The sequence below is a fragment of the Pristiophorus japonicus genome, chromosome 3, assembly GCF_044704955.1.
Source record: "Pristiophorus japonicus isolate sPriJap1 chromosome 3, sPriJap1.hap1, whole genome shotgun sequence".
NCBI classification, from domain to species: domain Eukaryota; kingdom Metazoa; phylum Chordata; class Chondrichthyes; family Pristiophoridae; genus Pristiophorus; species Pristiophorus japonicus.
The window spans coordinates 58,724,865-58,746,844 of NC_091979.1; the positions used below are offsets into that span (position 1 = coordinate 58,724,865).

At 45.5% G+C, this 21,980-nt stretch overlaps 1 protein-coding gene and 1 long non-coding RNA gene across 2 annotated transcripts in view; one reads left to right on the forward strand and one right to left on the reverse strand.

The window, feature by feature from the left end:
* The window catches only part of LOC139253819 (low-density lipoprotein receptor-related protein 1-like), a 2,398,725-nt gene that overhangs the window by 382,789 nt on the left and 1,993,956 nt on the right, over nt 1–21,980 (forward strand). The gene's annotated exons all lie outside the window — the stretch shown is intronic.
* LOC139257296 (uncharacterized) lies at nt 9,626–20,978 on the reverse strand. The gene is made up of 2 exons (XR_011592242.1): nt 20,656–20,978; nt 9,626–10,694 (listed from the first exon to the last, which is right to left on the reverse strand). It is a non-coding gene; the product is annotated as an uncharacterized lncRNA (long non-coding RNA).

Consider the following 21,980-nt stretch of genomic DNA (forward strand, 5'->3'; position numbering starts at 1 on the left):
GATATATTCAAGAGGGAGTTTGATATGGCCCTTACAGCTAATGGGATCAAGAGGTATGGAGAGAAAGCAGGAAAGGGGTACTGAGGGAATGATCAGCCATGATCTTATCGAATGGTGGTGCAGGCTCGAGGGCCGAATGGCCTACTCCTGCACCTATTTTCTATGTTTCTGTGTTTCTATGTTTCTATTCCAGCTCATTGAATCCAGAGGCAGAGTATGGAGCCTCAGAGCTGCAGTAAAACTGCATATTGATCTGCAATTGGTATCAACCAAGAGTCGCGTAGTCAGAAAGTGCTTGTTGTACTGTATTTCCCTGTGACATTGTCACTGACCTACATTGGCCCCCGTCCGGCTACGTCCATCTTTCACCCTCTGCAAATTTGAGCGCAACCAAATCTCTGCTACACCTATCGCAACAAGTCCTGTTCACCCATCACCTCTTTCCTCAGTGACTTACATTGGTTCCCAGTCCAGCAACGGCTCGTATTTAAAATTCTTATCCTTGTATGTGAATCCCTCCAAGGCCTCGCCCTCCCTATCTCTGTAACCTCCTGCAGCCCTTCAGCCCTCCGAGAACTCTGCGTTCCTCCAATTCTGGCCTCTTGTGCATCTTCAATTTCTTTCACCCCACCATTGGTGGTAGCACTTTCAGCTGTCTAAGTCCCAAGCTCTCGAATTCCATCCCTAAACATCTCTGCCACTCTACGTCTATCTCTGCTCCCTTAAAATGCTCTTTAAAACCTACCTCTTTAACCAACAGTTTGGTCACCTGACCTAATATTTCCTGATGTAGCTCAATGTCAGATTTTGTCTCATCATGCTCCTGTGATGTGCCTTGGGTTGTTTTACCGCGTTAAAGGTGCAATATAAATGCAAGTTATGATTGTTGTCATGACAAGTACTCAGTTGTGTTGACGATAGAAATACGTAGGTGCTCGTTACCTCTGGTGTGCCCCAAGGATTTATCCTCAGCCCGCTCCTATTTCTCATCTATATTGTGCCTCTTGGCGATATCATCCAAAAACACGGAGTCACTTTCCACATGTACGCTGACGACACCCAGCTCTACCTCTTCACCACGTCTCTCGACGCCTCCATGGTCTCTAAATTATCAGATTGCTTGTCCAACATCCAGTACTGGATGAGCAGAAATTTTCTCCAATTAAATATTAGTAAGACCGAAGCCATTGTTTTTGGTTCCCGTCACAAATTGCGTTCCCTAGCCACTCACTCCATCCCTCTCCCGAGCATCTAACTGAGGCTGAACCAAACTGTTCGTCACGCAGGCTTCATATTTCACCCTGAAATGAGCTACCAGCCACATATCTGCAGCATAACTAAAACCACCTATTTCCACCTCCTTAACATTACCCGCCTCCACCCCTACCTCAGCTCATCTGCTGCTGAAACCCTCATCCATGCCTTTGTTACCTCTAGACTTGACTACTCCAACGCACTCCTGGCTATGTAAACTTGAGGTCATCCAACACTCAGCGGCCCGTGACCTAACTCTCGGTTAAGCAATGCCTCGATTTCAAAATTTTCATCTTTGTTTATAAATCCCTCCATGGCCTTGCCCCTCCCTATCTCTGTCATTTCGTTCAGCCTCACAACCGCACGAGATGCCTGCGCTCCTCAAATTCTGCCCTCTTGAGCATCCCTCATTATAACTGATCAATCATTAGTGGCCTTGCCTTCAGCTGCCTGGGCCCTAAGCTCTGAAACTCCCTCCCTAAACTTCTCTGCCTCTCTAGCTCTCTTTCCTCCTTTAAGACGCTCCTTAAAACCTACCTCTTTGAACAAGCTTTTGGTAATCTGCCTTAATTTCTTCTGATGTGGCTCGGTGTCAAATTTATTTGTTTTGTCTTCTGACACTGCTGTGAAGCGCCTGGGGACTGGGAGAAATTTAGAACTCAGCAGAGGAGGACAAAGGGTTGTGAGGCTGAACGAAATGACAGAGATAGGGAGGGGCAAGGCCATGGAGGGATTTATAAACAAAGATGAAAATTTTGAAATCGAGGCATTGCTTAACCGAGAGTTAGGTCACGGGCCGCTGAGTGTTGGATGACCTCAAGTTTACATAGCCAGGAGTGCGTTGGAGTAGTCAAGTCTAGAGGTAACAAAGGCATGGATGAGGGTTTCAGCAGCAGATGAGCTGAGGTAGGGCAGGGAAAATAGAGTACGAGGGGAAGCTTGCAGGGAACATTAAGATGGACTGCAAAAGTTTCTATAGATATGTAAAGAGAAAAAGGTTAGTAAAGACAAACGTAGGTCCCCTGCAGTCAGAATCAGGGGAAGTCATAACGGGGAACAAAGAAATGGCAGACCAATTGAACAAGTACTTTGGTTCGGTATTCACTGAGGAGGACACAAACAACCTTCCGGATATAAAAGGGGTCAGAGGGTCTAGTAAGAAGGGGGAACTGAGGGAAATCCTTATTAGTCGGGAAATTGTGTTGGGGAACTTGATGGGATTGAAGGCCGATAAATCCCCAGGGCCTGATGGTCTGCATCCCAGAGTACTTAAGGAGGTGGCCTTGGAAATAGCGGATGCATTGACAGTCATTTTCCAACATTCCATAGACTCTGGATCAGTTCCTATCGAGTGGAGGGTAGCCAATGTAACCCCACTTTTTAAAAAAGGAGGGAGAGAGAAAACAGGGAATTATAGACCGGTCAGCCTGACATCAGTAATGGGTAAAATGATGGAATCAATTATTAAGGATGTCATAGCAGCGCATTTGGAAAGAGGTGACATGATAGGTCCAAGTCAGCATGGATTTGTGAAAGGGAAATCATGCTTGACAAATCTTCTGGAATTTTTTGAGGATGTTTCCAGTAGAGTGGACAAGGGAGAACCAGTTGATGTGGTATATTTGGACTTTCAGAAGGCTTTCGACAAGGTCCCACACAAGAGATTAATGTGCAAAGTTAAAGCACATGGGATTGGGGGTAGTGTGCTGACATGGATTGAGAACTGGTTGTCAGACAGGAAGCAAAGAGTAGGAGTAAATGGGTACTTTTCAGAATGGCAGGCAATAACTAGTGGGGTGCCGCAAGGTTCTGTGCTGGGGACCCAGCTGTTTACATTGTACATTAATGATTTGGACGAGGGGATTAAATGTAGTATCTCCAAATTTGCGGATGACACTAAGTTGGGTGGCAGTGTGAACTGCGAGGAGGATGCTATGAGGCTGCAGAGTGACTTGGATAGGTTAGTGAGTGGGCAAATGCATGGCAGATGAAGTATAATGTGGATAAATGTGAGGTTCTCCACTTTGGTGGTAAAAACAGAGAGACAGACTATTATCTGAATGGTGACAGATTAGGAAAAGGGGAGGTGCAACGAGACCTGGGTGTCATGGTACATCAGTCATTGAAGGTTGGCATGCAGGTACAGCAGGCGGTTAAGAAAGCTAATGGCATGTTGGCCTTCATAGCGAGGGAATTTGAGTACAGGGGCAGGGAGGTGTTGCTACAGTTGTACAGGGCCTTGGTGAGGCCACACCTGGAGTATTGTGTACAGTTTTGGTCTCCTAACTTGAGGAAGGACATTCTTGCTATTGAGGGAGTGCAGCGAAGGTTCACCAGACTGATTCCCGGGATGGCGGGACTGACATATCAAGAAAGACTGGATCAACTGGGCTTGTATTCACTGGAGTTCAGAAGAATGAGAGGGAATCTCATAGAAACGTTTAAAATTCTGACGGGTTTAGACAGGTTAGATGCAGGAAGAATGTTCCCAATGTTGGGGAAGTCCAGAACCAGGGGTCACAGTCTAAGGATAAGGGGTAAGCCATTTAGGACCGAGATGAGGAGAAACTTCTTCACCCAGAGAGTGGTGAACCTGTGTAATTCTCAACCACAGAAAGTTGTTGAGGCCAATTCACTAAATATATTTAAAAAGGAGTTAGATGTGGTCCTTACTACTAGGGGGATCAAGGGGTATGGCGAGAAAGCAGGAATGGGGTACTGAGGTTGCATGTTCAGCCATGAACTCATTGAATGGTGGTGCAGGCTCGAACGGCCGAATGGCCTACTCCTGCACCTATTTTCTATGTTTCTATGTCTATGTTTCTATGTTTTACTACGTTAAAGGCAATATATAAATGAAAGTTGTTGTTATTTCAATACACATGCAGAGATCCGCTCCCCCAGTCATTAATTCTTTATGTTAGGAGGGAATGGGGGCGAAGATTCACTTTTTGCTAGAGTTTGAATGCACGGCCATGACCTTTAAAATGATGTTTTACTTTGAACTATATTGATGTCTCTCACCGTGTGAGGTGGCATCTTGAAGCACTCGGCTTCAGGGTGTTTTTATACTGTAACTGCTGGCCTGAGACTGGTTGCTGCACAATCTGTTCCAACATGCCATTCCTTCTTTATACTGCTTGGCTCCCCCTTGAATTCTATCAGCCAGGAGCGAGTTTTTATGCCTATGTACATATGTACATTCACACAGCTCTGTTTCCAGTGGTTATATTTTAAATGTTTAGACAACACAAGTGGAAGTACCTACTTTCTCACAGCATTTAAAGCAAATCTGTGTAAGTTTTAAAGTTCACAAAAGATCCAAAGGACCTGTGAGCACTTGTTAACTGTGATTTGACGGTACACTGGACTTCTACTCCTTGCAATGTCAAAGCCAGGTAGCGTGGGATTGCTTCGTTCAGTCGGCTCCGATACAATCTCCTCTGGCGTATAGACGGATTGGCTTTTGGTCCATAAAAAATTCTAAATCTGCACCTTACTGAACAATTTGCATGTATAAATTGGGTCACTAATAAACATGACACATAACGTTTTGCATCTCGTGTCACCTTTCATGCTTGAAAGAACACACTTTATTATAGATGGAAAACAATCTTAGGCAGATATTTCAACCTTGTGCCTTCTGAACTGGAGCCTGAAATTTACAAGCAATTTATTGATCTCAAATTGGCGTCAGAAATTTTAAAACAGTTGCATTTACCAAAAGAGTACTGCTTTTTAATTAATTCACGGGAGCTGGGCGTTGCTGGTAAGGCCAGCATTTATTGCTCATCCCTTGAACACTGGTCTTAAAGGAATAGGCCAGGCAAAGGTGCTAAACATGACAACTTTGCTCCAAGAATCCAATAACCTGTTGGTATATGGAAATTGTTGTATCTCTGTAATGCATGCACTCCCATGTTCCGCCACGAGGGAGCGCATCCTCTGAAGCCCCAAGGGATCCCAGCATCCTTTGGGAGCACTGTATATAAGCCGGTCCCTGAGGCCTGTTACTCACTCTGTAGTGTCTTAATAAAGACTGAGGTCACTGTTACTTTAACCTCCCTGTGTGCAGTCTCATCTGTGTTAGGAACACAACAACTGGTGACGAGTACACGAATCCAACGCAAAGATGCAGCAAACTGTGGGCATCATGGAGAAGTTCTCGGCGGGTGAGGACTGGGAAGCCTTTGTCGAGCGGCTAGACCAGTACATTGTAGCCAACGAGCTGGACGGAGAAGGAAGCACTGCAAAAAGGAGAGTGGTCCTCCTCACGGTCTGCGGGGCACCGACCTACAGTCTCATGAAGTGTCTTCTGGCTGTCGTGAAACCCACAGATAAGTCGTATGAGGAGCTGTGTACACTGGTTCGGGAGCATCTAAACCCGAGGGAGAGCGTGCTGATGGCGAGGTATCGGTTCTATACGTACCAGCGATCTGAAGGTCAGGAAGTGGCGAGCTATGTCGCTGAGCTAAGGCGACTTGCAGGACAATGTTAGTTTGATGGCTACCTGGAGCAAATGCTCAGAAACTTTTTTGTACTGGGCATTGTTCACGAAACCATTCTACGAAAACTTTTGACTGTAGAGACAATGACCCTCAGTAAGGCCATTGTGATAGCACAGGTGTTTATGTCCACCAGTGATAACACCAAACAAATCTCTCAGCACACAAGTGCTAGCAATGTTCATGAATTAACTGGAACTGTGTTTGCGAGCAGAAATGTACAGGGCAGAAACCACGAGTCTGCAACTGCCAGCAGGCCTCAGGTGACCCAAATGACTCAGAGTCCTCAACAAAGGATGAATGCAAGGCAATTCACACCTTGTTGGCATTGTGGAGGCTTCCGTTCAACCTTTTTATGCCTCTTCAAAGGATTTGTTTGCAAGAGCTGTGGAACAATGGGACATCTCCAACGAGCTTGCAGACAAGCTGGAAGCTCTGCAAAACCTGCTAACCACCACATGGCAGAGGAAGATTGGTCCATGGTGGACCAAAGCAAATTGAGCCTCAGAGAGAGGAGGCAGATGCTGAAGTACACGGGGTGCACACATTTTTGATGAAATATCCACTATAATGCTAAACGTAAAATTGAATGGCTTACCGGTAGCCATGGAATTGAACACTGGCGCTAGCCAATCCATCATGAGTAAAAAGATGTTTGAGAGACTGTGGTGCAACAAGGCACTCAGACCAGCCCTGAGCCCCATCCACACGAATCTGAGAACGTACACCATAGAGCTTATCACTGTCCTGGGGAGCGTCATGGTCAAGGTCACCTATGAGGGCATGGTGCATGAACTGCCACTCTGGATTGTCCCGGGCGATGACCCCATACTGCTTGGAAGGAGCGGGCTGCACAAAATCCGCTGGAACTGGGATGACATCCAAGCGCTATCACATGTCGATGAGGCCTCATGTACCCTGGTTCTTAACAAATTTCCTTCCCTTCTTGAGCCAGGCATTAGAAACTTTTCCGGGGCGAAGGTGCGGATCCACTTGATCCCAGAGGCATGACACTTTCCCCACAAGGCGCGAGTGGTACCTCACATGATGAGGGAGTGAGTGGAAATCGAGCTGGACAGGCTGCAACGCGAGGGCATCATCTTCCCAGTGGAATTCAGCGAGTAGGCCAGCCCGATTGTTTCAGTACTCAAAAGTGATGGCACAGTGAGAATTTGCAGCGATTATAAAGTAACTATTAATCGTTTCTCGCTACAGAACCAATACCCGCTACCTAAGGCAGACGACCTATCTGCGACGCTGGCAGGAGGCAAGACATTCACCAAGCTCGACCTGATTTCGGCCTACATGATGCAGGAGCTTGAGGAGTCTTCGAAGGGCCTCACCTGCATCAACACGGACAACGGACTGTTCATCTACAACAGATGCCGTTTGGAATTCGGTCGGCTGCAGCGATCTTCCAGAGAAACATGGAGAGCCTACTCAAGTTGGTACCATGCACGGTGGATTTTCAGGACGACATATTGGTCACAGGTCGGGACACCGTCGAGCACCTACAAAACCTAGAGGAGGTCCTCCAGTGACTGGACCGCGTAGCTCTGCGGCTGAAGAGGTCGAAATGCGTCTTCATGGCAACAAAAGTGGAGTTTTTGGGGAGAAAGAGCATGGCGGACGGCATTCGGCCCACATATGCCAAGACAGAGGCTATCAGGAATGCGCCCTGGCCACAGAACGTCACGGAGGTGCGGTCGTTCCTGGGATTCCTCAACTATTTTTGTAACTTCCTACCGGGGTTAAGCACCCTCTTAGAGCCCCTACATGTGTAATTGCGTAAAGGTGAGAACCGAGTATGGGAAAAAAAACAAGTAATTGCTTTTGAGAAAGCCAGAAACATTTTATGCTCCAACAAGTTGCTTGTATTGGATAACCCGTGTAAAAGACTCGTGCTAGCATGTGACGCATCGTCGTATGGAGTCAGGTGTGTATTACAATAAGCTAACGTTGGGGGGAAGTTGCAACCTGTCGCCTATGCTTCCAGGAGCTTGTCGAAGGCTGAGAGGGCCTACAGCATGATTGAGAAAGAGGCATTAGCGTGTGTGTTCGGGGTAAAGAAAATGCATCAGTACCTGTTTGGCCTCAAATTTGAGCTGGAAACTGATCACAAGCCCCTCATATCCCTGTTCGCTGAAAACAAGGGGATAAATACTGATGCCTCAGCCCGCATACAAAGGTGAGCACTCGCGCTATCAGCATATAACTATACCATCCGCCACAGGCCAGGCAACGAGAACTGTGCGGATGCTCTCAGTCAGCTACCATTGCCCACCACGGGGGTGGAAATGGCGCAGCCTGCAGATTTGTTGATGGTCATGGAAGCATTTGAAAATGATAAATCATCTGTCACGGCCCGCCAGATTAGGACTTGGACCAGACAAGATCCTCTGCTTCCCGAGTAAAAAACTGTGTACTGCATGGGAGCTGGGCGAGCATCCACGTTCAGTTGAGCAACACGCCCAGAGAGGCACCACTAAGTTTGTGGTCCTGGCCCTCCAGACCATGGTCGAGGATCCATGTCGAATATGCAGGCCCGTTTCTCGGTAAAATGTTCCTGGTGGTGGTGGATGCTTTTTCAAAATGGATTGAATGTGAAATAATGTCGCGAAGCACCGCCACCACCACCATTGAAAGCCTGAGGGCCATGTTTGCCACCCACGGCCTGCCTGATATACTGGTCAGTGACAACGGGCCATGTTTCGCCAGTGCCAAATTTAAAGAATTCATGACCCGCAATGGGATCAAACATGTCACCTCGGCCCCGTTTAAACCAGCCTCCAATGGGCAGGCAGAGCGGGCAGTACAAACCATCAAACAGAGCCTCAAACAAGTCACAGAAGGCTCACTCCAAACCCGCCTGTCCCGAGTACTGCTCAGCTACCGCACGAGACCCCACTCGCTCACCGGAGTGCCCCCGTCTGAGCTACACATGAAAAGGGCACTTAAAACCAGATTCTCGCTGGTTCACCCCAACCTGCATGATCAAGTAGAGAGCAGGCGGCAGCAACAAAATGTAAACGATGGTCGCGGCACTGTGTCACGGGAAATTAATCTGAATGACCCTGTGTATGTGCTAAACTGTGGACATGGTCCCAAGTGGATCATGGGCACGGTGATAGCTAAAGAAGGGAGTAGGGTGTTTGTAGTCAAACTAGACAATGGACAAATTTGCAGAAAGCACCTAGACCAAATGAGGCTGCGATTCACAGACTGCCCTGAACAACCCACAGCAGACACCACCTTTGTCAAGCCCACAACACACACCCAAAGGATTAACGACACCACGCCGGACCAGGAAATCAAACCCATCACGCCCAACAGCCCAGCAAGGCCAGGCTCACCCAGCAGCCCTGCAGGGCCAACAACACGCCAGCCCAGCAAGGGCACAGCCAACACACCAGAACAGACATTTGTACTGAGGCGGTCCACCAGGGAAAGAAAGGCTCTCGACCACCTCATCTTGTAACTAGTTTTCACTTTGACTTTGGGGGGGAGTGATGTTGTGTATCTGTAAAGCATGCACTCCCATGTTCCACCACCAGGGAGCTCATCCCCTGGAGTCCCAAGGGATCCCAGCATCCCTTGGGAGCACTGTATATAAGCCGGTCCCTAAGTCCTGTTACTCACTCTGGAGTGTCTTAATAAAGACTGAGGTCACTGTTACTTTAGAAAAAAGTAACCTCCCTGTGTGCAGCCTCATCTGTGTTCGGAACACAACAGAAATAAAGTATCACTTTTGTGTACAATTTACCAATTGGTTTCAGAACTGGCACTAAGAGTCCGTTTGAAACTTTCTCCAGCTATTTTTTTTGCAGCTGTTCTGCTGAGTTCAGAGTTAAATAAAAATGACAGTGTTTTTGTGATTTAAAATATTTATTATTCTGCTGCGAGTACAAAATACACCATACTATTGTGAAGGATAACCTGAGGTCAACAAGCAAACAGAGAGAATGTTAGTCTAGAATAAAAATGTCTTAAGATGGAGAGAAAAGGATTGGTCAAGATAACCAGCTTCTGCAATAAGAAAATAAATATGAAATCAATATAATGCCATACTTGATCAAATATGTCAATTTTTGTAAAGATAATGCTCAAAACAAGGATAATGATTTTACCCAGTGAGTTGTTAGAATAAACAAATAAAAGTTTATGTAAACAATTAATTGATTTGGAATTCTCAATATTTTTTAAAAATTTAATTATCTGTGACTTTCCTGGTGTAAAACAAAGAACCTGATAACTTTCATATGCTAAGTTAAGCTAAAAAAAAAAATGAAATTAATCTTCCAGCTTGTTTTCAAATCATTTGTAAAAATAAAAAACCTGAACAAATCTAATTTGCACCATGCAAAACCGCAATTTAATTTTTGAAAAATCTATTAACAATGAATTGGTTTTGAATTTTTCATGTGGACAAAAGGAAGCACTGGTGTTTTAGTCATCCAGCGCTGACTTATTTTCCTCTGGGTCTCTTTCTCACTGAGCAAGGCTCTCTGAAGTCAAACCTGAAGCATATAAATTTATTCTCCAATTTGTTTTCAAATTATTTGGATAAAGAAAGAAATCCCTAAATTTTGTATAACATGAGTAGGCAATTGTGCTGAGAGATGTTGAGATTTGCTTATCTCTGGTCTTTCAAACAATCAGGATTGAATGCAAACCAATGTGGGTATATTGCATTTATCGGAGTTTAGGACAGAACATACACACTAGTTATACAGCAAACACATACAACCATGACAAGTAGCTGGTACCAGACCGATTGGACAAACGGCTGGCGTACATGACCATCTCTCCTTGATCCTCTCTCTTCCTGAACTGCCCAAGAGTTCAGCATTAACTCCAGCCTTAGGAGTCCTTACTTCACCGTCTGCACTGAAGGTTTTTCGGGCCTTGCTGTTATTCTCTTCTTTAGGGCTGGACCTGAGGTAAATAATGGACAGAACCATTAATCGACAGAGGTTCCCCTTAAAACAAGGTGTCCAATGGCATGTAAAGTTATTTGTCTAAACCATGGAAAAAGGGTTAACCCCCCCCTTTTATCTCACACCTGTCAGGGGTTCTCTCTTAGCTATTTCATGCTTTCTGTACATGACCAAGCATGTTGAGGACTGGTTTCCCTTATCTCATCTGGCCCTGTCCTCCCAATGCTAGGGTGTCTCATGACCTTTTTCCAGGAAAACAAAACTTATGCAGTTCCAGTAAAAAAAACATAGATTAACCCCTTACTTGTCATGATCTCCAATACATTCATTTAAACACAGTATTATTCATGTCACAGTTTCATTCACATAGCCATATATCTTTCAGTTATCCCTAATTTCTAACAGAGAATAAAAATGATCCATGTGTGGAGAACTTTGTCTGCTGCATGTACTCAGCCTGCAGCTCCCTTGAAATTGAAAGGAGTTGTGGAGGGAAATATTAACTGAGTCCAGGCTTCTGAGAGAAGCTGATGCTTCCAAATATCATCATCATCATCGAATCGAGGAAGACTTGCTTCCACTACTAAAGTGAGGCCTTTGGTGGCTGAACGGTCCAGTACGAGAGCCACAGACTCTGTCACAGGTGGGGCAGACATTTGTCAGGGGAAGTGGGGGTGGGGGGGACTGATTAACCACATGTTCCTTCTGCTGCCTGCCCCTGACCTCTTCACGCTCGCGGCGTTGAGATTCGAAGAGCTCAACGTCCTCCCGGATGCACTTTCTCCACCTAGGGCGGTCTTTGGTCAGGGACTCCCAGGTGTCATTGGTGATGTCGCACTTTACCAGGGAGGCTTTGAGGGTGTCCTTGTAACGTTTCCGCTGCCCACCTTTGGCTCGTTTGCCGTGAAGGTGCTCCGCATAGGGCAATTGCTTAGGGAATCTCATGTCTAGCATGCGAACTATGTGGCCTGCACAGCAAAGCTGATCGAGTGTGGTCAGTGCTTCAATGCTGGGGATGTTAGCCTGGGCGAGGACAGTGATGTTGGTGCGCCTGTCCTCCCAGGGGATTTGCAGGATCTTGCGGAGACATCGTTGGTGATATATCTTCAGCGACTTAATGTGTCTTCTGTACATTATCCATGCCTCTGATCCATACAGGAGGGTGGGTAATACTACAACCCTGTAGACCATGAACTTGGTGGTAGATTTGAGGGCCAGGTCTTTGAACACTCTTTTCCTCAGACGGCCGAAGGGCTGCGCTGGCACACTGGAGGCGACGTTGAATCTCCGCATCAATGTCTGCCTTTGTTGATAAGAGGCTCCTGAGGTATGGGAAGTGATCCACGATGTCGAGGGCCGCGCCGTGAATCTTGATGACTGGGAGGCAGTGCTGTGCGGCGAGGAAAGGCTGGTGGAGGACCTTTGTCTTACGGATGTTAATCATAAGGCCCATACTTTCATATGCCTCGGTGAATACATAAATTATATCCTGGAGTTCAACCTCAGAATGTGCGCTGATGCAGGTGTCATCCGCGTACTGCTGCTCAACGACAGAAGTTGGGGTGATCTTGGACCTGGCCTGGAGCCAACGAAGGTTAAACAGCTTCCCACTGGTTCTGTAGTATAGTCCACTCCATCAGAAGCTTGTTGACTGTGAGGTGGAGTATGGCAGCGAGTAAGATTGAGAAGAGAGTTGGAGCGATGACGCAGCCCTGTTTGACCGCAGTCCGGACGTGGATTGGTTCTGTAATGGATCCACTGGTAAGCATCACGGCCTGCATGTCGTCGTGGAGCAGACGAAGGATATTGATAAACTTTTGGGGGCATCCAAAACGAAGGAGGACGCTCCATAAACCCTCATGGTTGACAGTGTTGAAGGCCTTTGTAAGATCGAAAAAGGCCATGTATAAGGGCTGGCACTGCTCCCTGCATTTTTCCTGCAGTTGTCGTACTGCAAAGATCATGTCCGTTGTGCTCCGTAGGGGACAAAATCCACACTATGATTCCGGGAGGAGCTCCTAGCCACAGGGAGAAGAAGGTTGAGGAGAACTCTAGCGACAACCTTCCCAGTGGCTGACAGCAGGAAGATTCCCCTGTCGTTGCCACAGTCGGACTTGTTCCCCTTTTTAAAAATGGTCACGATCACTGCATCTCTGAGATCACCCGGCATGCTCTCCTCCCCGTAAATGAGAGAGATGAGGTCATGTATCCGCACCAACAGCGCCTCTCCGCCATAATTTAGCGCCTCAGCAAGAATTCCATCTGCATGCATAGCCTTGTTATTCTTGACTTTGCCTACCTCATGCAGCATTGGGGTTTCACTGAGATGGTGGTGGGTCATATGCTGCGGGATGGAGTTGAGAACACTCGAGTCAAAGGCAGAGTATTGATTGAGGAGATCTTCAAAGTGCTCATTCCAGCGGGCCCTGACAGCCTCGGTGTCCTTGATGATTGTTTTCCCGTTCTTGACCAGGAGTGGTGAGTTTGGACCGTAGGTGGCCTTGACTGCAATGAAGAATCCTAGCATATCGTGGCTGTTGGCCAGTTGTTGTCTTTCCTGTGCTTTCTCCATCTACCACCTGTTCTTTAGGTCACGGGTTTTTTGTTGGACCTCAGCCTTGAGCCGTCTGTACATAGAAAAATAGAAACATAGAAAATAGGTGCAGGAGTAGGCCATTCGGCCCTTCTAGCCTGCACCACCATTCAATGAGTTCATGGCTGAACATACAACTTCAGTACCCCATTCCTGCTTTCTCGCCATACCCCTTGATCCCCCTAGTAGTAAGGACTTCATCTAACTCCTTTTTGAATATATTTAGTGAATTGGCCTCAACAACTTTCTGTGGTAGAGAATTCCACAGATTTACCACTCTCTGGGTGAAGAAGTTCCTACTCATCTCGGTCCTAAATGGCTTACCCCTTATCCTTAGACTGTGTCCCCTGGTTCTGGACTTCCCCAACATTGGGAACATTGTTCCTGCATCTAACCTGTCCAACCCCGTCAGAATTTTAAACGTTTCTATGAGGTCCCCTCTCATTCTTCTGAACTCCAGTGAATACAAGCCCAGTTGATCCAATCTTTCTTGATAGGTCAGTCCCGCCATCCCGGGAATCAGTCTGGTGAACCTTCGCTGCACTCCCTCAATAGCAAGAATGTCCTTCCTCAGGTTAGGACACCAAAACTGTACACAATACTCCAGGTGTGGCCTCACCAAGGCCCTGTACAACTGTAGCAACACCTCCCTGCCCCTGTACTCAAATCCCCTCACTATGAAGGCCAACATGCCATTTGCTTTCTTAACCGCCTGCTGTACCTGCATGCCAACCTTCAATGACTGATGTACCATAACACCCAGGTCTCTTTGCACCTCCCCTTTTCCTAATCTGTCACCATTCAGATAATAGTCTGTCTCTCTGTTTTTACCACCAAAGTGGATAACCTCACATTTATCCACATTATACTTCATCTGCCATACATTTGCCCACTCACCTAACCTATCCAAGTCGCTCTGCAGCCTCATAGCATCCTCCTCGCAGCTCACACTGCCACCCAACTTAGTGTCATCCGCAAATTTGGAGATGCTACATTTAATCCCCTCGTCTAAATCATTAATGTACAGTGTAAACAGCTGGGGCCCCAGCACAGAACCTTGCGGTACCCCACTAGTCACTGCCTGCCATTCTGAAAAGTACCCATTTACTCCTACTCTTTGCTTCCTGTCTGACAACCAGTTCTCAATCCATGTCAGCACACAACCCCCAATCCCATGTGCTTTAACTTTGCACATTAATCTCTTGTGTGGGACCTTGTCGAAAGCCTTCTGAAAGTCCAAATATACCACATCAACTGGTTCTCCCTTGTCCACTCCATTGGAAACATCCTCAAAAAATTCCAGAAGATTTGTCAAGCATGATTTCCCTTTCACAAATCCATGCTGACTTGGACCTATCATGTCACCTCTTTCCAAATGCACTGCTATGACATCCTTAATAATTGATTCCATCATTTTACCCACTACCGATGTCAGGCTATAATTCCCTGTTATCTCTCTCCCTCCTTTTTTAAAAAGTGGGGTTACATTGGCTACCCTCCACTCGATAGGAACTGATCCAGAGTCTATGGAATGTTGGAAAATGACTGTCAATGCATCCACTATTTCCAAGGCCACCTCCTTAAGTACTCTGGGATGCAGTCCATCAGGCCCTGAGGATTTATCGGCCTTCAATCCCATCAATTTCCCCAACACAATTTCCCGACTAATAAGGATTTCCCTCAGTTCCTCCTCCTTACTAGACCCTCCGACCCCTTTTATATCCGGAAGGTTGTTTGTGTCCTCCTCAGTGAATACCGAACCAAAGTACTTGTTCAATTCGTCCGCCATTTCTTTGTTCCCCGTTATGACTTCCCCTGATTCTGACTGCAGGGGACCTACATTTGTCTTTACTAACCTTTTTCTCTTTACATATCTACAGAAACTTTTGCAACCGTCTTAATGTTCCCTGCAAGCTTCTTCTCGTACTCCATTTTCCCTGCCCTAATCAAACCCTTTGTCCTCCTCTGCTGAGTTCTAAATTTCTCCCAGTCCCCGGGTTCGCTGCTATTTCTGGCCAATTTGTATGCCACTTCCTTGGCTTTAATAGTATCCCTGATTTCCCTTGATAGCCACGGTTGAGCCACCTTCCCTTTTTTATTTTTACGCCAGACAGGAATGTACAATTGTTGTAGTTCATCCATGCGGTCTCTAAATGTCTGCCATTGCCCATCCACTGTCAACCCCTTAAGTATCATTCGCCAATCTATCCTAGCCAATTCACGCCTCATACCTTCAAAGTTAGCCTTCTTTAAGTTCTGGACCATGGTCTCTGAATTGGTCTCTGTAACCTTGCTTTGCAGCTCACGAATTGGGTTGATGCTTGAGGCTCAGAAACGCTCTGCGCTTACGATCTATTGGTTCTTGGATCTTCTGATCATTTTCATCAAACCAGTCCTGGTGTTTTCTGGTTGAGTAACCAAGTGTTTCTTCACAGGCACTGGTTATGGAGGCCTGGAGGGCAGACCAAGCGCTGTGGGCATTGAGCATCTCAGGGTCATTAAGGCACGCCAGATTGGATGTGAGGCACCGTCTGTATAGGGCTCTCTTAGTGAGCCCTATTGGAGACCAGGCACTGCTGTGTAAGCCTAATTGGCTACGGCGCGATGTTGGTCGCAAGCTCGGCACCGAGTAGCGCCATTGATGGTAGGTGGCCCAAGGCTTGGGTGGGAGGCAGGCATTCGGAAGGTTGGCTGTCCGCTGGGGTTCCCAGAGATGTTTTGGAAAGTTTCTTCCAAGGTTAAAAATTTCCTCAAAGGTTTCCAAGTTGTTTTAAAAGTTTAAAAGTTTAAAAGTATTTCTAAAATATTCAAAAGTTACACATGTTGATTAAAAGTTGACTAAATAGATTAAGAGTTGATTAAAAGTTAATAAAAAAACAGTCTAAAATGTTTAAAAGTTAGTGTTAAAAAAAATTTAAGTTTTCCCGAATTGTTTGAGAAGTTTAAAAGTTGGTTAAAAGTTTAAAAATTGAGTCCCTTCGGCCTGTTCGACGCCGACCCCGGAATTCCTTCGGCCGGTTTGACGCTGGCCCTGGAGTCCCTTCGGCCGGTTTGATGCCAGCCCCGGAGTCCCTTCGGCCAATTCAGCACCGGCCCCGGAGACCCTTCGGCAAGTTCAACGCCAGCCCCGGAGTCCCTTCGGCCAGTTTTTAAAAGTTTTGAATGATGTCCCGGTAAAATAAAAACCTTAGTGAAGGTACTCAGACTCAAATTCTCATTTTATATGTTTAATTATGTAACAGAATATTGTAAAATGTTCATTATTTTAGGAAGCTTATTTTGAATCCGTAATTAGTACACCAAGGGGAAGAAATTGCAGAAGGAAAAGACAATGAAATAGTATCTTAAGCTATTTGTTTTCACATTCTCCTTTTTTGGTTTGTGACCATTTTCGACAGGTTTTTTGAATTTTGAACTCATGCTTGCTGCTTACTGTTTGGAAGGTTGTGCATCTGTTCAGTTGGAATTTGTCACTTGAGATCTAATCCAACTAATTAAATTGTAATTTTGAAATCAGTCTATGACACCTGAAATGCGATGGCAAAATGTGTCAAAGACAAGGAAGTTCGGAAATCAAAATGTGATCGACAGAAAATGCTCGAGTCTTTTTAATATAATAGATAGCTGACTCCCATGGCATTGCTGAGAGAAAACAAAATTGCTTTGGAGTACTTCGACTCATAGAGTAAACACAAGGCACAAAAGAAACACTTTATCTTGGAAAAATCACGGAGCACTTTAGAATGAACTACTTTGAAGTACAATAGCGACTATTGTTGCACAGTGAAAAAGATGGTCATTTTTCACAAAGCAAGACCTCACCTACAACATAAGATGAATGACCAGTTAATATTTTTTGTTGTATATGCGTAAATAATTGACAAACTGAGCCAGGAGTAAAGTAACTTCACTTAACTGTGCTTTATACATTCCCAAAATAGTGTCCCCAAACCGGCATGAACCAGAATGAATACAGAATTGTGAATAGCTCCCGCAAGGTCCTAATGCTCGTCCTATGAGCTGTAACAAATAAATAGAATATGAACACAACATATTTACCCCCTTTTTAAAACCACAGTCTATGTGCAAACAAAGTCCTTGAGATAGCCAGGTCTTGTTCTGATATGTTGAGACCGGCGTGGAGCTTGCGGTATTTGATCGAGGTTATCGGTTGGGAAACAGAACAGAACTCTGTTCCATCCTGCTGGTCTGTTGGCCTGTGAGTTGGGATCAGTCTACGAGCGTTCCATCGAGTTCCATCATTGAGCTCGTAGGTGTGAGGGCTGAATTTTCGTCCGATCTATTTTGGAGGTGAAAGTGAAGATGCGAGCTTTTGACTGCGGTTTGGGCACTTAACTCCGACCTAATCTCCTTTCTTCAGTTGGGGCTTTTGAGCGTATCATTTTGTGACAGTGTACGACTTTGCTTTTCATTGCCATTTTGAAATCTGGGATGCGAGAATGGTTATCTTCATGTTAGGTTTGGCTGGGGGGTTTGAGAATGTCCAATAGCCAGCGAAGATTCCACCCAATCATGAGCTCAGTGGATGTCTTCCCGTTAGCGAGTGCTTTGTCGAACGGTATGTGCAGAGAATGGTTTGAACCGCTTTGTCGAATGTTTGGCCTGCTGTGAGGTTGGCTTTCAAACCCTCTGATGACACAGTTAAAATGCTCAACACCTCCGTTGCTTTGAGGATTGTATTGAGCAGTAAGGCGATGCTCGATAGCATGACGAATGAGGAAATTCGCGAACTGGTCGGACAGAACCTGTGGTCCATTGTCAGTGATTATGATCTCTGGGAGGCTCCACTTGGTGAACATATGCTGCAGAATAGTGACTATCGTTGATGAGGTCATTGAACTTGTAGCTATTTCTGGCCATTTGGAATGCAGGTAATGTACTACAATAAGGAAACGCTGGTGTTGTAGAGCTGCTTCAACTGGACCAAAGATATCCAACTGAAGTTGTTACCATGGTCTTTGTGGCCATGGAATGGGCTTCATTGGCGTGGGTCAGATGTTTTTGGCCTGTTTGCTCATACTGCACGCTTCGATGCAAGTTCGATGCAAGTGTCAATCCCAGTCCACCATACTGAATCGCGACATCTCTGTTTCATGCGGACATGTTTCTATACTAAATATATTCAAAAAGGAGTTTGATGTAGTCCTTACTACTAGGGGGATCGAGGGATATGGCGAGAAAGCAGGAATGGAGTACTGAAGTTCCATGTTCATCCATGAACTCATTGAATGGCGGTGCAGGCTCGAAGGGCCGAATGGCCTACTCCTGCAACTATTTTCTATGTTTCTATGTTTCTAATGCCAAGGTGTCCATCATGTGCCAATGAGAGAATGCGCTGTTGAAGTGATTTGGGAATTACTGCTCTATCACCACGAGCTAGACAGCCATCGTTCCAAACGGAAAATTAACCGCAAAGTCTGTGAAAGGTTTTCAGCTCTTCCGGAATTTGCTTAGGACACTCAGTATGGAGGAAGTGGCTCAATGCTGGACCATAGCATCAATCTATGATTCAGTTTTGAGTTCATTGCAGGAGACAAGGTTTTTGATGGACTGAGTGATGATCAACGAGACATATTTGTCGTCATCTGTGAACAAGTCAGCACCGGAGTCCAAAACAGGTATCGAGCGGCTGAGCATGTCAGCCACCTGGTTGCAACTGCCAATAATGTACTGTACATCAAAGTTATACTGATGAAGGCGATCTGACCATCGGCTAATTCGTAGTGGTCTCTGTCCAGATCCAGTTGTAGCGAGTAGCGTATTTAGCGCTTGGTGATCCATACACAGGATAAATTCCCTGCCTTAGAGGTAGATGTGCCAGCGTTCACATGCGGAGATGCAAGCGAGTGCTTCGCGTTCCCCTGTAGAATATTTATGTTCTGCAGACCAGAGCATGCGAGAGGCGAAGGCGACTGGGCGTTACAACTGTCAATTCATTGCAAGAGCACAGCACCCATGGTGGTGCCTGATGCATCTGTGTTGACATACGTAGTGGCATTAGGATCAAAGTGCACGAGGATAGGAGGGGTTGTGATTTTCTCCTTAAGAATGGTGGACGCCTGAACCTGGGAATCTGTTCATTCCCAAGGGACATCCTTGTGCAGCAACTTGCGAAGTGGTTCAGCAATGTACGCATAGTGCGGGACGAACTTCAGATCGAAGTTGTAAGTGCCAAAAAATGATGAAAGTTCTTTGATGTTGGTCGGCTCCTGCATTTGCTCAATATGGAGACTTTGACTCCAAGGTCAATGAGGAGGCAGATGGACGTGCCATCAATGTTTACCTCACAGTCCTTGAATTTGCCCGAACTGATGTAAACCAGTGGTGTAAACCATACTGAGTTCATCACTATCAGGGTTGTCCATGTGTCGAATATGCTGCGATGAGCAACAGACAATAACAAAATGTTTCATTTAACCACATGCAGAGCATTTCTTCCCACATGCAGGGCAGTTAGGACTCTTTCCTGAGTGTGATTTGTCGCCACAGTTGAAGCAGTGGAAGTTAAGCCCACGATCCATAGTAGGTGGATTATTACTAGTCACTCTGCTGTGATTTCCACTTTGGACAAACGTCTAGCACATGGGCTGTAGCTGCAGTCTGCTGCACAGGGGGAGCAGGGGATCTGATTGCTTTTGAATCGGAAATCGCTGATTCAATTTGAATGGCCAAGTTAGTTGCTTTGTCCAATGTCAATTTATCATCCTCCATTAGCAAGCATTTCCTAATGCAGGGGATCATTGTTTTCGCAATCATTTGATCCCTGATCAATTCCTCTGTAAGTGCTCCAAAGTTACACGTGGCGGCCAGTTCAGTTAATGAAATGATGTCATCATCATCATAGGCAGTCCCTCGAAACGAGGATGACTTGCTTCCACGCCAAAAAAGGATGAATTCACAGGTGTTTCAATGAAGGACCTAATATTCCAGGTCCTGAACTACATCCTGAAGGGGTGGAAGATGCCTCTGCGTGGATTTTTTAACCTGTGGTGGCCATTGCACACCAGCCACCACATGACAGAGTTAGGTCTTGGTCCAGTGGCAAGGATTAACCAAGACGACTGGAGACCTGCTCTTCTGTCTCTCTCAGTACTGTACTGGGAGTGGCAGCCTGGATTGTGTGCTCAAGTCTCTGGAGTGAGCCTTGAACCCACAATGTTCTGCCTCACCGTGCCACGACGGACACCTAAAGCAGCTGATAGAGTCCTCAGTACTGAACCCTGGCCTTCCCCAGTTTGAGCTACTGTTTGATTGGTTCACCGTTCCCTTGCCCCCTTTGATGGAATTGTTATCTCTCCATCACGATATTTTTCTTTGTCCCAAAATAATTCTCTAGGGTGCTTACTGTTTTGTCGTAGGACTCCGTGTCTTTGATTTGGTCAACGATGCATTGGCCTTTGGTGCCGAGGCAGTGGGTAAGTATTGCACGGTGGCAAGCTGGTCTTATGTTGTTACCATCTAACCCACTCGTGGTGATGTATATAGAAAAACTTTTTATCCATCTCGGCCATAGAATTGGAGGGTTCCCGGGTATGGAGAGGAAAGGTGGAGGGTTAGGAAAGTTAATTTGAGTCATCCTCGTTGCCAAATTATATTGTGTATGCGTAAATAACTGACAAACTGAGCCAGGAGTAAAGTAACTTAACTTAACTGTGCTTTATACACTCCCAAAATGGTGTCCCCAAACCGGCATGAACCAGAATGCATACAGCAACTGTGAATAGCTCCCGCAGGGTCCTAATGCCTGTCCAGTGAGCTGTAACAAATAAATCGAGTATGAACACAACATTTTTGGTAGCACTGGTTAAAGTCGGACACTTCAAAAATGCTCTGCTCTTCTTCACTGCCATTTAATTCTCCGCGTTAATGGGAAAATGGGGGTCTTAGTTTAACAAGTGAAAGATGGTACCTGTAACAATTTAGCTCTTTCTCACTATTGCTACCAACTCAGCCAGGCTGATACACATGATAAATAACATGAACAATGATACTGTATATACTCAAATATAAAGAGGTAGTTAAATGCTGAATAATCAAAAAAAAATGTGAAGCAGTTGCCAGAGAAATAGTCACATGGTTAACAGAGACTGATCAACAGTTGTCATAGAAAGAGCCATTTGCTAACTTGTGACCAATAAGTAGCTTATAATACAGATAAATGATAGTTGGGATTTTGTGACTGCGCTGTCCAAAATACATTATATAACTTTAAATGTAATTAGACAGTTGAAATGCCAAAAAATCAGCGACCAATGAGCAGCAACTATTATAGACCTATGACAGATCCAATTTTTCAGCACATTGATCCAATAAGCTAATTGACTCACTGAGCAACTTTCCTGGAAGATAGTCACTCATTTTTTAATCTTTTATTGACCGAAAGATAAGATGGATCAGGCTTCACAACTTCTGAATGAAATAAATGTTATTTGCTTGTGATTCTGAACATTTCATTAAGCAAACCTTACATGAAAAAAAAGTTTGATAAATATTATCTCAGTAGAAAATATGTATCTTCAGTTGTTCTCTTCATAAAGTGGGCTGCATCCAGTATGGCATCCAGTTTGGAAGCAAAACAACATCAGGGAATATTGGTGACAGAGCAACAGGCTAAGTCAGGAATGGGTGTGAGAGAGGAGTTGCAGAATATTGACAAATAGAGGGGCGGCT